We start from the raw sequence: 11,552 nt of genomic DNA, 5'->3' as shown, positions 1-11,552 counted from the left end.
CTACCTACCCTCCCCCTACCCCCCCCTCCCCTCTAACTTACCCCCCCCCCCTCTCCACCCCTTCTACCACGCCCCCCTCCATCCCAGCGGACCAATCACGTTGCGTCCTTGGGATTTGCGGGCGCGTCGTTGCGGGGGGGGGAGGGGTGGGGCACGGTCACGTGCTCGCGTGAGGGGGGGGGGGGGAGACGACTTCCGGTATGACGACTTCCGGAAGTTGTGAGTCACCGCGGCTGCCATCTTGGTTAGGGGCTAACTAAAGTGATGGGTTCATATTCTTAGTTCTTTCGGTAAAGTCACGGAAAAGGGAAATAATAAAATAATAAAATACAATTAAATTATTATAAAATAATACAAATATAACAATACAATTATTATTTCCCTTCTACGTGACTTTACCGAAAGAACCAAGAATACGAATCACTGCAGTCACGAAAGCTTTAAATAGAAATTTAAGTGATGGAGTCTATCGGAATGTGGTAGCTGTCTTCTTATAGGGGGCGGTCTCACAGGGTTACGGATCGTTCTCTAGAACTGAACAATTTCCCCTAAAAATCCCATAATACATTCCATTTACCTGAATCCTAGTGAAGTGATGGGGCCTATGGGATTGTGGCAACTGTCTTCCTATAGGAGCAGTCTCACAGGATTACAGATCGTTCTATAGAACTGAACAATTTCACCCTAAAAATCCCATAAATTCCATTTACCTGAATCCTAGTGAAGTGATGGGGCCTATGGGATTGTGGCAGCCGTCTTTTTATAGGGGCAGTCTCCCAGGGTTACGGATTGTTCTATATAACTGAACAATTTTCCCCTAAAAATCAACAATAAATTCCATTTACCTGAATCCAAGTGAAGTGATGGGGCCTATGGGATTGAGGCAGCTGTCTTCTTATAGGGGCAGTCTCACAGGGTTACGGATGGTTCTATAGAACTGAACAATTTGCCCTAAAAATCAACAATAAATTCCATTTACCTGAATCCTAGTGAAGTGATGGGGCCTATGGGATTGAGGCAGCTGTCTTCTTATAGGGGCAGTCTCACAGGGTTACGGATGGTTCTATAGAACTGAACAATTTGCCCTAAAAATCAATAAATTCCATTTACCTGAATCCTAGTGAAGTGATGGGGCCTATGGGAATGTGGCAGCTGTCTTCTTATAGGGGCAGTCTCATAAAGTTACGGATCGTTCTCAGGAACTGAACAATTTTCCCCTAAAATATATAAATTCCATTTACCTGAATCCTAGTGAAGTGATGGGGCCTATGGGATTGTGGTAGCTGTCTTCTTATAGGGGCAGTCTCACAGGGTTACGGATCGTTCTCTAGAACTGAACAATTTCCCCTAAAAATCAATAAATTCCATTTACCTGAATCCTAGTGAAGTAATGGGGCCTATGGGATTGTGGCATCTGTCTTCTTATAGGGGCAGTCTCACAGGGTTACGGATCGTTCTCTAGAACTGAACAATTTTCCCCTAAAAATCCCTATAATACATTCCATTTACCTGAATCCTAGTGAAGTGATGGGGTCTATGGGATTGAGGCAGCTGTCTTCTTATAGGGGCGGTCTCCCAGGGTTACGGATCATTCTCAAGAAATGAACAATTTCCCTCTAAAAATCTATAAATTCCATTTACCTGAATCCTAGTGAAGTGATGGGGCCTATGGGATTGAGGCAGCTGTCTTCTTATAGGGGCAGTCTCACAAGGTTACGGATCATTTTCTAGAACTGAACAATTTTCCCCTAAAAATCCCATAAATTCCATTCACCTGAATCCTAGTGAAGTGGTAGGGGGGGTAACTGAAGTGAAGGTTTTTTTTTCGTTTGATAGAGCTTTAAACAGCGAGTAAAATTTAAACGAGAACCACTGCGGCTCTATCTTTGTTTTTGACATATTTCGGATTCATGTGAACTTTTGAACGACAAAAATCTGCAGTTTACGATGTTCAAGTTTGAATAATTCGAAAACGGTCAAAGATAGGAGAGCTTCCCCTTATAGAGACTATACATTTTTTGTTCTAACAATAAAAATAACTGAATATTTAAAATTGAGCGGTTTCCGATGACTGTACGTCTTTAAATATAAGTTGACTTTTTGGTTCTTTCGTAGAAAGAATATAAATTAAATAATAGAATACGTTTCGATTGCAACATAAGCAATCATCATCAGGTACGAATTAATGAAAAAAAAATTAAAGTAATTCCTGCAGTCACGAAAGCTCCAAATAAAGTATAAGATGATTGCTTGTGTTGTAATCGAAACGTCATATTCTATTCTTTAATTTATTCTCTTTCTGCGTGACTTTACCGAAAGAACCAAACAGGTCCCTGCGGGGTGGGCTGGTAGGAACGAATAACCAAAGAATATAAACATAATGTATTATTACACTTGTTTAGCCAGGAAAGCCTCACTGAGTGTAAAGGTTTTTGTAGGGTCCTGCCAAGTGTTTGCAGTAGGGGGCGATGTTGCTACACCTAATCGGACATCGGACGGACGGACGATATAATCTATTGTAGGCTGGTTCACTTCGTTCCTACCAGTAAAAGTAATTCCTGCAGTCACGAAAGCTCCAAATCATGTATAAGAAGTTGAATCAAGTCAACAATTTTTGTGCGTTTTTGCAGAAATTTACAAATGTTTGGAGAAGTTGTTGGCGTCTTGATTGTATATAGAAAATAAATTTGTAACAAAAAATCACATCAGGTTCATTATTATATTTATTGACAACTTTTTCTGCCTGGCGAAGACAACCTTCATGAACTGGTAATTTATAAAAGTGAAATTTTGTGTTTTATATATAGATCGGCGTTTTTCGTTAAGCACGCTTACACATTTTTTTTTGAAGGGCGGTTTTATTTTTTTACTCAATTGCTCCGGACAAATTTTTATTTTAAAAAATATTTCAACACATCTCATGCCCTTAATGCTTAGCCGTCAACCCGTATGCTTTACCCCGTATTCCTGTACTCGGGAAATCAGTTTTCATGTCCATACCGGCGTACAGCCGTTTCAAAATACGGGCATTATTTTTTTGTCTATTTGTTTGAGTTTCTCTCCTTGTGATTGTAGTATTGGCGAGTGTAGTGGTGAGTGTACTTGTAGTGAGTGTTGTGGTGAGTGTAATAATGGTGAGTGTAGTATTGATGAGTGTAGTGGTGAGTGTACTAGTAGTGAGTGTTGTGGTGAGTGTAGTAGTGGTGAGTGTAGTGGTGAGTGTAGTAGTGGTGATTGTAGTATTGGTGAGTGTAGTGGTGAGTGTACTAGTAGTGAGTGTTGTGATGAGTGTACTAGTGGTGAGTGTAGTGGTGAGTGTAGTAGTGGTGAGTGTAGTATTGGTGAGTGTAGTGGAGAGTGTACTAGTGGTGAGTGTTGTGGTGAGTGTAGTAGTGCTGAGTGTAGTATTGGTGAGTGAACTAGTAGTGAGTGTTGTGGTGAGTGTAGTAGTGGTGAGTGTGGTAGTGATGAGTGTAGTGGTGAGTGTAGTTGTAGTGAGTGTAGTGGTGAGTGTAGTAGTGGTGAGTGTACTAGTAGTGAGTGTAGTGGTGAGTGAAACTAGTAGTGAGTGTTGTGGTGAGTAGTGGTGAGTGAACTAGTAGTGAGTGTTGTGGTGAGTATACTAGTGGTGAGTGTAGTATTGGTGAGTGTCTATTTTTTTGTGTTTCTCTCCTTGCGATGGGACTTTGTAGGGTGAACGTTGAACATGTATGAGGGGCACGGTGTGACCAATAAGGTCTGCATTGGTCCGTAATATAGAGGGAAAAAAGTATTTGATCCCTTGCTGATTTTGTACGTTTGCCCACTGACAAAGAAATGATCAGTCTATAATTTTAATGGTAGGTTTATTTGAACAATGAGAGACAGCATAACAACAACAAAATCCTGAAAAACGCATGTCAAAAATGTTATAAATTGATTTGCATTTTAATGAGGGAAATAAGTATTTGACCCCCTCTCAATCAGAAAGATTTCTGGCTCCCAGGTGTCTTTTATACAGGTAACGAGCTGAGATTAAGAGCACACTCTTAAAGGGAGTGCTCCTCATCTCAGCTTGTTACCTGTATAAAAGCCAGTCTCCAGACCTTAATCCCATCGACAATCTGTGGAGGGAGCTGAAGGTTCGAGTTGCCAAACGTCAGCCTCGAAACCTTAATGACTTGGAGAAGATCTGCAAAGAGGAGTGGTGGGACAAAATCCCTCCTGAGATGTGTGCAAACCTGGTGGCCAACTACAAGAAACGTCTGACCTCTGTGATTGCCAACAAGGGTTTTGCCACCAAGTACTAAGTCATGTTTTGCAGAGGGGTCAAATACTTATTTCCCTCATTAAAATGCAAATCCATTTATAAATTTTTGACATGCGTTTTTATGGATTTTGTGGTTGTTATTCTGTCTCTCACTGTTCAAATAAACCCACCATTAAAATTATAGACTGATCATTTCTGTCAGTGGGCAAACGTACGAAATCAGCAGGGGATCAAATACTTTTTTCCCTCACTGTACGTTAGGGGACTGATAAGGGGTTGACAGGTATGTGAACAGGAATAAATAAACTCCTTTAAAAAAGTAAAAAAACGGTTTTATTAACAACTTTGTTTAACTGACGGTCGAGAAGTACGTCAATGGCGCCTGAGACACGTGGTGCCTGCTTTTTGTGCGAGATGATTCCCCAGTTTAGGGACCGGGGCGTTTTCGACCCCGCGCAAAAATATATAATTAATAAGCCGTCCATACTAATATTGAAATTGCTTGAAAGGAGGCAATTCATTGATGAACTGATGCCGATTTTGATACGGGCACGCATCGTCACCTGATCTGAGCACGTGTGCCAAATGTGGAATTGATTGGGCAACGGGAAGTCGACTAACTTTTAGATGACAAGATTTGACCACGAACAAGTATAACCCGTAAAAACGAAGTTTTTCACTATAAATCCTTTATATGCGTGGCGGCTAGAGTCCTCTCGTCCTCTGGCTTGAGATGGCTGCCACCTATGGGTCAGATGATTGCATTGCACCATTAAGCAATTGGTAATGAAATATTATATTTTTGTCCTAAAAAGTGTAAAATTTTGGAAAAAAAATTTACGAAAATTAATTGTCACGCACAACGAGTCTGTGTGGAAAATGTCAGCTCGATTGGATCACGGGAAGTGGGTTAAAAAACGACCGAAAGATTTGCACGGTCGTAAGCAAGCAAGCGAACTTAATATAAAGGATTTTAAAAATCGCTGTTCGTGGTGCTGACATTAGGAGAAACCGCCACTTTTTTTCAAATTTTCTTGCTGTGGATTTCACACCTGATGATGATTGCTTGTGTTGCAGTCGAAACGTCGTGAGAATTTTGATTGTTCATAATCAACGTTTTTGGGTTTAGATCGCGTTATTTATAAATGTGTCGTAACCCTCCACCACCCGACACGGCCAATCAGTAAAAAAAGTGTCACGTTGACAAAAGACAAATAGTTCACTGCTTTAGCCCACCAGTGTGTTGTAAATGTTGTGGTTTCACGCTTCAACACACCGGTGGGCTAAAGCAGTGAACTATTTTGTCTTTTGTCAACATGACACTTTTTTTACTGATTGGCCGTGTCGGGTGGTGGAGGGTTACGACACATTTATAAATAACGCGATCTAAACCCAAAAACGTTGATTATTAATAATATTGGTCGCAAAAGCCTGCTACGTGTTAATTTTGATTGTTTAATATTTTATTATTATTTTATTATTTCCCTTCTACGTGCTTTACCGAAAGAACCAAGAATATGAATCCCTGCAGTCGCGAAAGCTTTAAATCACAATTTAAACACTAGTGAAGTTAAATAAAACCGTTGAATAAAAGGACGAGCTCCGACCCACAGTCGGGGCTGCTGCCATCGGGAGTGGAACTCGTCGTGCTGCTGTCGTCGTGGTCTTCGCCTCTTCAAGCTGTGGGTCATGGATAGGCCTCGGCCAGGTAAGGTAAATTACCCGTTTTACCGGGTAAAAGGGTAAAGGTAAGGTGTCGACATGCCAAGGGGTAAGGTAAAGGGTAGGGTAAAGGTAGCTCGGAAGAATTATCCGGTACGGTAAGGGTAGCGCGAAGTAATACCCGGTAAATACGGTGCCTTGTTTACCGCTAAAAGCTCCGTGGCGCAGTCCGTGGCCTCCATTTAATAAGTAATATTTTTTTTTTACTTTTTTAAACACGCTTTTATGAAATGTACTAGTAATGGCAGAACTCCACGACTCCAGGAAGTGACCCCGAAGCTTGCCATAACGTAAGGGGCCGTGGCCAATTACAGCCAACGTTAGTTGAGCGTGGACAATTAGACCCAAGCCGAAACGTAACGTAAAAATGTTTAAAAATAAATATTTTATGATAGAATATAGTGTTGTCATAAGAATGACATAAGTATACCAAGTTTGCAGCCGATACCACATTGGGACGTGGGTTAAAATTGAGTTACAAGATTTGAGGATACGACAACGACGATGACGACAACAACAGACAGAGTGAGTTAAAAGAAAGCGTGTAAAATTGGAATCATCGAGAGTATTCTATATGAATAAAGTGCTCTACCTCGCATTTACCATTACAAACATTGTTGATGTGTAGTAGTACCCCAGTAATTACCCTGTAATCGGGTTATTTGTATGGGGTAAGGGTAAAGGGTAGGGTAAAGGTATGCTCGTTGTTTTTACCTTTTAACTTTTACCTTACCTTGCCGAGGCCTAGTCATGGAGGCATGTTGGCTGTCCCGAACCGGTATGGAGTGATCCCACGTGGCTGTGAGAACCGGAATAAACAAGAGGGAAAACGCCTCCTACTAGTTAGTGTCTCTGAATTGGTACACTACAAATGTACGTGATAGAGGACTGTCATTCGCAACCGTGACCTGGGTGAATGAATTGTTGGGTGAGTGACTGAATGAATCAATGAGTGGGTGAGTGAATGTGTGGTTGAGTTGGGGCAGTGAGTAGGTGAGAGGATTGGTGAGTGAATGAATCAATGAGTGGGTGAGTGAATGGGTGGGTGAGTGAATGTGTGGTTGAGTTGGGGCGGTGAGTAGGTGAGAGGATTGGTGAGTGAATGAATCAATGAGTGGGTGAGTGAATGGGTGGGCGAGTGAATGTGTGGTTGAGTAGGGGCAGTGAGTAGGTGAGAGGATTGGTGAGTGAACGAATTAATGAGTGGGTGAGTGAATGGGTGGGTGAGTGAATGTGTGGTTGAGTAGGGGTGGTGCGTAGGTGAGAGGATTGGTGAGTGAATGAATCAATGAGTGGGTGAGTGAATGGGTGGGTGAGTGAATGGGTGGGTGAGTGAATGTGTGGTTGAGTTGGGGCAGTGAGTAGGTGAGAGGATTGGTGACTGAATGAATCAATGAGTGGGTGAGTGAATGGGTGGGTGAGTGAATGTGTGGTTGAGTTGGGGCAGTGAGTAGGTGAGAGGATTGGTGAGTGAATGAATTAATGAGTGGGTGAGTGAATGGGTGGGTGAGTGAATGTGTGGTTGAGTAGGGGCGGTGAGTAGGTGAGAGGATTGGTGAGTGAATGAATCAATGAGTGAGTGGGTGAGAGAGTGACTGAGTGGGGGTGGTGAGTGAATGAGTAGGTGAATGGATGAGGGTTGGTGAGTGAATGAATCAATGAGTGGGTGAGTGAATGGGTGGGTGAGTGAATGTGTGGTTGAGTAGGGGCGGTGAGTAGGTGAGAGGATTGGTGAGTGAATGAATTAATGAGTGGGTGAGTGAATGGGTGGGTGAGTGAATGTGTGGTTGAGTAGGGGCGGTGAGTAGGTGAGAGGATTGGTGAGTGAATGAATCAATGAGTGGGTGAGTGAATGGGTGGGTGAGTGAATGTGTGGTTGAGTAGGGGCGGTGAGTAGGTGAGAGGATTGGTGAGTGAATGAATCAATGAGTGGGTGGGTGAGAGAGTGACTGAGTGGGGGTGGTGAGTGAATGAGTGGATGAGTAGGTGAATGGATGAGGGTTGGTGAGTGAATGAATCAATGAGTGGGTGAGTGAATGGGTGGTTGAGTAGGGGCAGTGAGTAGGTGAGAGGATTGGTGAGTGAATGAATCAATGAGTGGGTGAGTGAATGGGTGGGTGAGTGAATGTGTGGGTGAGTGAATGGGTGGGTGAGTGAATGGGTGGGTGAGTGAATGTGTGGTTGAGTAGGAGCAGTGAGTAGGTGAGAGGATTGGTGAGTGAACGAATCAATGAGTGGGTGAGTGAATGGGTGGGTGAGTGAATGAATCAATGAGTGGGTGTGTGAGAGAGTGACTGAGTGGGGGTGGTGAGTGGATGAGTAGGTGAATGGATGAGGGTTGGTGAGTGAATGAATCAATGAGTGGGTGAGTGAATGTGTGGTTGAGTAGGGGCAGTGAGTAGGTGAGAGGATTGGTGAGTGAATGAATTAATGAGTGGGTGAGTGAATGGGTGGGTGAGTGAATGTGTGGTTGAGTAGGGGCAGTGAGTAGGTGAGAGGATTGGTGAGTGAATGAATCAATGAGTGGGTGAGTGAATGGGTGGGTGAGTGAATGAATCAATGAGTGGGTGTGTGAGAGAGTGACTGAGTGGGGGTGGTGAGTGGATGAGTAGGTGAATGGATGAGGGTTGGTGAGTGAATGAATCAATGAGTGGGTGAGTGAATGGGTGGGTGAGTGAATGGGTGGGTGAGTGAATGTGTGGTTGAGTAGGGGCGGTGAGTAGGTGAGAGGATTGGTGAGTGAACGAATCAATGAGTGGGTGGGTGAGAGAGTGAATGAGTGGGTGAGTGGGGGTGGTGAGTGAGCGAGTAGGTGATTGAGAGGGTTGGGGGGGGTGAGTGAATTAATCAATGGGTGGGTGAGAGTGAATGGGGGGGGGGGGTGAGTGAATATGTGGTTGAGTGGGGGTGATTAGTGAATGAGTGGGTGAGTAGGTGAATGGGTGAAAGGGTTGGTGAGTGAATGAATCAATGAGTGCGTGGGTGAGAGAGTGAATGTGTGGTTGAGTGGGGGTGGTGAGTGAATGAGTGGGTGAATAGATGGGCGAGTAGGTGAATGGGTGAGATGGTTGGTGAGTGAATTAATCAATGAGTGGGTGGGTGAGAGAGTGAATGTGTGGTTGAGTGGGGGCGGTGAGTGAATGAATGGGTGAGTAGGTAAATGGTTGAGTAGGTGAATTGGTGTGTAGGTTAATGGGTTGGTGAGTAGGTGAATGGATGGGTGAGTAGGTGCGTGGGTGGGTGAGTAGGTGAATGGGTGGCTGAGTAGGTGAATGGGTGGGTGAGTAGGTGAGTGGGTGGGTGAGTAGGTGAATGGGTGAGTGAGTGGGTGAGTAGGTGAATGGGTGGGTGAGTAGGTGAATGGGTGGGTGAGTAGGTGAGTGGGTGGGTGGGTGATTAGGTGAATGGGTGAGTGGGTGAGTAGGTGAATGGGTGAGTAGGTGAGTGGGTGGGTGAGTCGGTGAATGGGTGAGTGAGTGGGTGAGTAGGTGAATGGGTGGGTGAGTAGGTGAATGGGTGGGTGAGTAGGTGAGTGGGTGGGTGAGTAGGTGAATGGGTGAGTGGGTGAGTAGGTGAATGGGTGGGTGAGTAGGTGAATGGGTGGGTGAGTAGGTGAATGGGTGGGTGAGTAGGTGAGTGGGTGGGTGAGTAGGTGAATGGGTGAGTGGGTGGGTGAGTAGGTGAATGGGTGAGTGAGTAGGAGGTGTTGGTGGGTGAGGTGAGTAGGTGAATGGGTGAGTGGGTGGGTGAGTAGGTATGTGAATGGGTGAGTGAGTAGGAGGTGTTGGTGGGTGAGGTGAGTAGAAATATCAAACATCAATGGAAGCAAAGATAAATCAGCGCAAAAAATAAATCGCCGTCACCAAATGAGTAATTAAAAATACTGCACAAACACAAATCAATACACCGACTTACCCGTTTCTACATTAACACGGTTGCCTACGTACGGTGCGAAAAAAGTCCAACGATACACCTATCGTGAGTTTGTATAGTTTATTTTAACATACTGGAGCATTTTTTTGGGGGGCGGGAAGAGCTTTAAAGCTTATCGGATTTCCTCCCGCAGTAATAAATACAGATGCTGACTATAATGCATATACGCACGTGTTATGTTTAATTTCCTTGACGACAACCTCAGCCAGTGTGTTTGCAGACTTCGCATTTCCCTCAGCAAGATGATCCAGGCGATTCTAGCGGCTTCGGCTGAGGAGTTAGAGAGGAAAGGGAAGATTTATACTCTCAGAGCTCCACAATCACCGTGTATACAATAGTTTTATTATATTACAATTCCTTGACAACCTCACCGAGTGTGTTTGCAGACTTCACATTTCCCTCAGCAAGATGATCCACTCGTTGCTAGCGGCTTCGGCTTCGGAGCTAGAGAGGAAAGGGAAGATTAATCTTCTCAGACCTCCACAATCACTGTGTATACAAGATTGTTATTATATTAAAATTCCTTGACGACACCCTCACCCAGTGTGTTTGCAGACTTCACATTTCCCTCAGTAAGATGATCCAGGCGATTCTAGCGGCTACGGCTGAGGAGTTAGAGAGGAAAGGGAAGATTTATCCTCTCAGATATCCACATTCACCGTGTATACAATAGTTTTATTATATTACAATTCCTTGACAACAACCTCACCCAGTGTGTTTACAGAGTTCACATTTCCCTCAGCAAGATGATCCAGGCGATTCTAGCGGCTACGGCTGAGGAGTTAGAGAGGAAAGGGAAGATTTATACTCTCAGACCTCCACAATCACCGTATATTATATATTTTATATTACAATTCCTCGACGATAACCTCACCCAATGTGTTTGCAGACTTCACATTTCCCTCAGTAAGATGGTCGAGGCGACTGTGGCGGCTTCTGGAGAGGCGTGGGGGAGGTTTCCTCTCCCGCCCTTCACCCCCATCGCTTTATTTCGTCGTCATCGCCGTTTGCCGCCATTTGTGGAGTTGTTGTTGTTGTTGTTGGTGGTGGTGGGTTGTGGTTGGTTGTGGTAAGGGAGGGAGGGGGAGAGAATAAGTTTTGAAGGCTGTGTCGGCTGCTGTGGTTGTGGATACTGAGAGATTTAGAGAGGAGAGTGAATCGAAACAACTACGACGACTTCCTCACCATCACCACCATCATCATCATCAACAAACTATTTAATTTACGAGGGAATCCACCATTCGTAACCTCTTCTCTGTCTCTCGTTACTTTAACGAGGTTTCTCTCACACTTCTTCGTCGTCTTCGTCGTCGTCTTTGTAAACATCTTCGCTTGTGTTTGCTAACGTAGTTTTTGTTTTATTTTGTTGTTATTATTGCAGCTGTTGTGTGTGTTGGTTTGAGAGCTAACGTAGTTTTTATTTAGTTATTCTTGTTGTTGCTGTGTTTAGTTATTATTTTTTTGAGGGAATTGCGGTCAAACGCTTTGAATATCTGAGGAGAGTGAGACGAGTTTTTATTTTGTTTTAAAGTTTTTTTTGTTTGTAAAACTTTCAACAATCGCGCCACGAACATCGCCTCCAAGGGACATTTAAAGATGCCCGTCAATAAAGAAGGTACAGTGCAATGTTTATATAACTACACTTTAC

At 43.8% G+C, this 11,552-nt stretch overlaps 1 long non-coding RNA gene across 2 annotated transcripts; it reads right to left on the bottom strand.

The window, feature by feature from the left end:
• Positions 1-2,328: 2,328 nt before the first annotated feature.
• On the bottom strand, positions 2,329-10,830 carry LOC133362939 (uncharacterized). Of its 2 annotated transcripts, XR_009757552.1 has the most exons (5): positions 10,445-10,830; positions 10,276-10,348; positions 10,076-10,174; positions 6,705-6,770; positions 2,329-4,993 (listed from the first exon to the last, which is right to left on the bottom strand). It is a non-coding gene; the product is annotated as an uncharacterized LOC133362939 (long non-coding RNA). The 2 variants fall into 2 exon arrangements; XR_009757551.1 differs by lacking the exon at positions 2,329-4,993 and having other exon boundaries at positions 5,499-6,770.
• Positions 10,831-11,552: the final 722 nt, after the last annotated feature.

Source organism: Lethenteron reissneri, unplaced genomic scaffold, assembly GCF_015708825.2.
Source record: "Lethenteron reissneri isolate LAM-NWPU_2019-01 unplaced genomic scaffold, ASM1570882v1 scaffold_1638, whole genome shotgun sequence".
In the NCBI taxonomy this organism is placed as follows: Eukaryota; Metazoa; Chordata; class Hyperoartia; order Petromyzontiformes; family Petromyzontidae; genus Lethenteron; species Lethenteron reissneri.
Note: the sequence above shows the minus strand (reverse complement) of the source record. Positions and strands in the feature narration are given on the sequence as shown.